General features: G+C 52.3%; 1 non-coding gene across 1 annotated transcript in view; it reads right to left on the bottom strand.

The window, feature by feature from the left end:
- LOC126333045 (small subunit ribosomal RNA) overlaps positions 1–1,499 on the bottom strand; it is a 1,893-nt gene extending 394 nt beyond the window's left edge. Inside the window, exon 1 of the ribosomal RNA XR_007564067.1 lies at positions 1–1,499. This exon is cut by the window's left edge and continues 394 nt beyond it. This is a non-coding gene — a ribosomal RNA (small subunit ribosomal RNA).
- Positions 1,500–5,000: the final 3,501 nt, after the last annotated feature.

The following is a 5,000-nucleotide window of genomic DNA, read 5'->3' as shown; positions in this document are numbered from 1 at the left end:
GCGGCTAGAAGCCGCCTGTCCCTCTAAGAAGAAAAGTAATCGCTGACAGCACGAAGGATGTCACGCGACTAGTTAGCAGGCTAGAGTCTCGTTCGTTATCGGAATTAACCAGACAAATCGCTCCACCAACTAAGAACGGCCATGCACCACCACCCACCGAATCAAGAAAGAGCTATCAATCTGTCAATCCTTCCGGTGTCCGGGCCTGGTGAGGTTTCCCGTGTTGAGTCAAATTAAGCCGCAGGCTCCACTCCTGGTGGTGCCCTTCCGTCAATCCCTTTAAGTTTCAGCTTTGCAACCATACTTCCCCCGGAACCCAAAAGCTTTGGTTTCCCGGAGGCTGCCCGCCGAGTCATCGGAGGAACTGCGGCGGATCGCTGGCTGGCATCGTTTATGGTTAGAACTAGGGCGGTATCTGATCGCCTTCGAACCTCTAACTTTCGTTCTTGATTAATGAAAACATACTTGGCAAATGCTTTCGCTTCTGTTCGTCTTGCGACGATCCAAGAATTTCACCTCTAACGTCGCAATACGAATGCCCCCGCCTGTCCCTATTAATCATTACCTCGGGTTCCGAAAACCAACAAAATAGAACCGAGGTCCTATTCCATTATTCCATGCACACAGTATTCAGGCGGGCTTGCCTGCTTTAAGCACTCTAATTTGTTCAAAGTAAACGTGCCGGCCCACCGAGACACTCAACAAAGAGCACCCTGGTAGGATTTAAACGGGGTCCGCCTCGGGACGCGAAAGCACCCCTTCGGCTCGCCCCACCGGCAGGACGTCCCACGATACATGCCAGTTAAACACCGACGGGCGGTGAACCAACAGCGTGGGACACAAATCCAACTACGAGCTTTTTAACCGCAACAACTTTAATATACGCTATTGGAGCTGGAATTACCGCGGCTGCTGGCACCAGACTTGCCCTCCAATAGATACTCGTTAAAGGATTTAAAGTGTACTCATTCCGATTACGGGGCCTCGGATGAGTCCCGTATCGTTATTTTTCGTCACTACCTCCCCGTGCCGGGAGTGGGTAATTTGCGCGCCTGCTGCCTTCCTTGGATGTGGTAGCCGTTTCTCAGGCTCCCTCTCCGGAATCGAACCCTGATTCCCCGTTACCCGTTACAACCATGGTAGGCGCAGAACCTACCATCGACAGTTGATAAGGCAGACATTTGAAAGATGCGTCGCCGGTACGAGGACCGTGCGATCAGCCCAAAGTTATTCAGAGTCACCAAGGCAAACGGACCAGACAAGCCAATCCGATTGGTTTTGATCTAATAAAAGCGTCCCTTCCATCTCTGGTCGGGACTCTGTTTGCATGTATTAGCTCTAGAATTACCACAGTTATCCAAGTAACGTGGGTACGATCTAAGGAACCATAACTGATTTAATGAGCCATTCGCGGTTTCACCTTAATGCGGCTTGTACTGAGACATGCATGGCTTAATCTTTGAGACAAGCATATGACTACTGGCAGGATCAACCAGGGAGCTGCGTCAACTAGAGCTGAGCAGCCGGCCGCCCGGGAGTGTGTCCCGGGGGCCCGCGCGAACACGCAAGCGTCCGCTCAATTATTCTGCAAACAGGAGGAGGCCGAGCTCCCCTGCACGATACACCTCGAAACCCTCTCAGGTCCCGGCGGCGCGCAGCGCCGTCCTAGGTACTTGGTCGGTTTCGAGAGAGGCGCAATCGCCCGGAGTTAGGCGAGTAGACGGTTTTAGTGCGAACACCCTTGCTCCCAACTGAGCTTGCCGCTGCCGACAGAGGCCCGGGAGCGTGCTGTCGTGGCATTGCCGGCGGGAGACAACACGCGCCACCTATGGTGACCGGCAGCTCCAACGCCAGCGCCACACAAGGGCAAAGCCCCACTTGGGTGCAGAAGCGAACTCTCCCAGCACAGCGCACGCGCCAACACGTCCGCACAACTGCGATACAAACCACCTGCGAGAACCGCTGGGGCGACCGAGCAGCAGACGGCGTCGCGGCGCCGAGTGCCAGGCGGCGGCGCATCCTCAACGCACACAGTCCTCAATCAGACCAGCACACTGCAGATGTCCACCGCGCTTCGCACCGGGCTCGGCTGAACCAACTTTGGCCGCCAGGCGCCGCGTGCAGGGTGCGCCGCAGCGTAGCTGCGCCGCCTGCCGAGCCCGTCGGCTGGCGCTCCTGCCACTCGGCGCCCCCCACCAGCCGCCTGTTGCGCGTGCGCCCACGCAGCGCGCGGCCAACACGCCGGGCGGCCCCCCTTCACCGGCCGGGAACAGTCCCACCAAGCCACCGCCGCGTATCGCTTCATACCCACATGGGCCTAGTCACGTGTGTGGATGTGGCGGGTACCGCTGAAACAACCGGTTAATAGCTGTACCGATCGTCGCCATCACAGATTCACCTCCAGCGTGAACAACCGCTCAACAACGGATTTCCAGTTCATTTGCGTATCTTGGGCAGTAAACGTAGATGTCCACCTACATTTGCGAATTCAACAATTCTTGCATGCCAGGATGTCATGTGTCACGACACGCTACATCAGACCACATACACACTGCGACATGTGCAGAAGAGAACACGTGGAAGGTGGCCCGCGCACGTATGCGATGTCCCTTCCGCGATCCACTGTCAACCGGCATCTGCGGCATGTCCCAGATATGGAACGCGGTCCACCAGGGTAGCACTTTGTGTGAGGCAATACGACAAAGTCGGAATACACGCGTCACTACATCACACGGCTCACGCTGACCTGACCTGACTCACCGCACCACCACCCCCAGCGACCCAGGGTGACATACAATGCGTTCGTACGTTCCTCCCACACGCCTCTACGGCGTACCACAGTGCAACCTAGCTGTTATTGGGAGACGAGACAAGTAGCATCGAGCACAACATATGGAAATTGAGATTCGACACCGTTGGGCACAGCCAGCGTACGGTCACACGTATCACACTACTTCACTCTGTACGTAACTACCGATGATCGGTACAGCGTGTGGGTTACGCGTACGACATCAGCGGACAATGGACACAGACCATACCACGACGTACACTGAGGGCGTCGACATCTGAACGCAACTGAACAGCTGCGAGGCTCATTTAACACTCAAACGCCAGACCGACCAGCTTGAGAGGACGGAGACACAAAGAGAGGGGCAGAGGGGGGGGGGGGGGGCGATATAGTCCTATTGCAGTACAATTGACAGTGGATAGCGGGAATATGTGGAAAGTAAGCAACACTCGCAAGACATCTACATGAGGATAACAACGACACCAGAGATTCCGAGCAGTGAACTATGTTAGGCAAAGGGACAACGTGGGTTAGGTTAAGGGACAACGTGGGTTAGGTTAAGGGACAACGTGGGTTAGGTTAAGGGACAACGTGGGTTAGGTTAAGGGACAACGTGGGTTAGGTTAAGGGACAACGTGGGTTAGGTTAAGGGACAACGTGGGTTAGGTTAAGGGACAACGTGGGTTAGGTTAAGGGACAACGTGGGTTAGGTTAAGGGACAACGTGGGTTAGGTTAAGGGACAACGTGGGTTAGGTTAAGGGACAACGTGGGTTAGGTTAAGGGACAACGTGGGTTAGGTTAAGGGACAACGTGGGTTAGGTTAAGGGACAACGTGGGTTAGGTTAAGGGACAACGTGGGTTAGGTTAAGGGACAACGTGGGTTAGGTTAAGGGACAACGTGGGTTAGGTTAAGGGACAACGTGGGTTACGTTAAGGGACAACGTGGGTTACGTTAAGGGACAACGTGGGTTAGGTTAAGGGACAACGTGGGTTAGGTTAAGGGACAACGTGGGTTAGGTTAAGGGACAACGTGGGTTAGGTTAAGGGACAACGTGGGTTAGGTTAAGGGACAACGTGGGTTAGGTTAAGGGACAACGTGGGTTAGGTTAAGGGACAAATTGAGTTAGGTTAAGGGACAAATTGAGTTAGGTTAAGGGACAAATTGAGTTAGGTTAAGGGACAAATTGAGTTAGGTTAAGGGACAAATTGAGTTAGGTTAAGGGACAAATTGAGTTAGGTTAAGGGACAAATTGAGTTAGGTTAAGGGACAAATTGAGTTAGGTTAAGGGACAAATTGAGTTAGGTTAAGGGACAAATTGAGTTAGGTTAAGGGACAAATTGAGTTAGGTTAAGGGACAAATTGAGTTAGGTTAAGGGACAAATTGAGTTAGGTTAAGGGACAAATTGAGTTAGGTTAAGGGACAAATTGAGTTAGGTTAAGGGACAAATTGAGTTAGGTTAAGGGATAATCTGGTACAACCACAGTTAGGTTAAGCGATAATCTGGTACAGCCACAGTTAGGTTAAGCGATAATCTGGTACAGCCACAGTTAGGTTAAGCGATAATCTGGTACAGCCACAGTTAGGTTAAGCGATAATCTGGTACAGCCACAGTTAGGTTAAGCGATAATCTGGTACAGCCACAGTTAGGTTAAGCGATAATCTGGTACAGCCACAGTTAGGTTAAGCGATAATCTGGTACAGCCACAGTTAGGTTAAGCGATAATCTGGTACAGCCACAGTTAGGTTAAGCGATAATCTGGTACAGCCACAGTTAGGTTAAGCGATAATCTGGTACAGCCACAGTTAGGTTAAGCGATAATCTGGTACAGCCACAGTTAGGTTAAGCGATAATCTGGTACAGCCACAGTTAGGTTAAGCGATAATCTGGTACAGCCACAGTTAGGTTAAGCGATAATCTGGTACAGCCACAGTTAGGTTAAGCGATAATCTGGTACAGCCACAGTTAGGTTAAGCGATAATCTGGTACAGCCACAGTTAGGTTAAGCGATAAAGTTGGTTAAATTCGGTATTGTGTGGGAAGGGGGCAGAGAGAGAGTGGGGGGGGGGGGGTGGATAGTTGTGGCAGTACGCGGATGCCTGAGTCACCGTCAGATATGTCACGTCGGTTCGATGCTTGTAGCAAGAGGCTGGCGGGTCTGTGTCTCTCACTTCTGCAATTTTTCATGTGGTATAACACGAGGGCGGGGGG

This window comes from Schistocerca gregaria, unplaced genomic scaffold (assembly GCF_023897955.1).
Source record: "Schistocerca gregaria isolate iqSchGreg1 unplaced genomic scaffold, iqSchGreg1.2 ptg001558l, whole genome shotgun sequence".
In the NCBI taxonomy this organism is placed as follows: domain Eukaryota; kingdom Metazoa; phylum Arthropoda; class Insecta; order Orthoptera; family Acrididae; genus Schistocerca; species Schistocerca gregaria.
The sequence above is the reverse complement of the archived record's forward strand: the minus strand, read 5'-3'. Positions and strand labels throughout refer to the sequence as shown.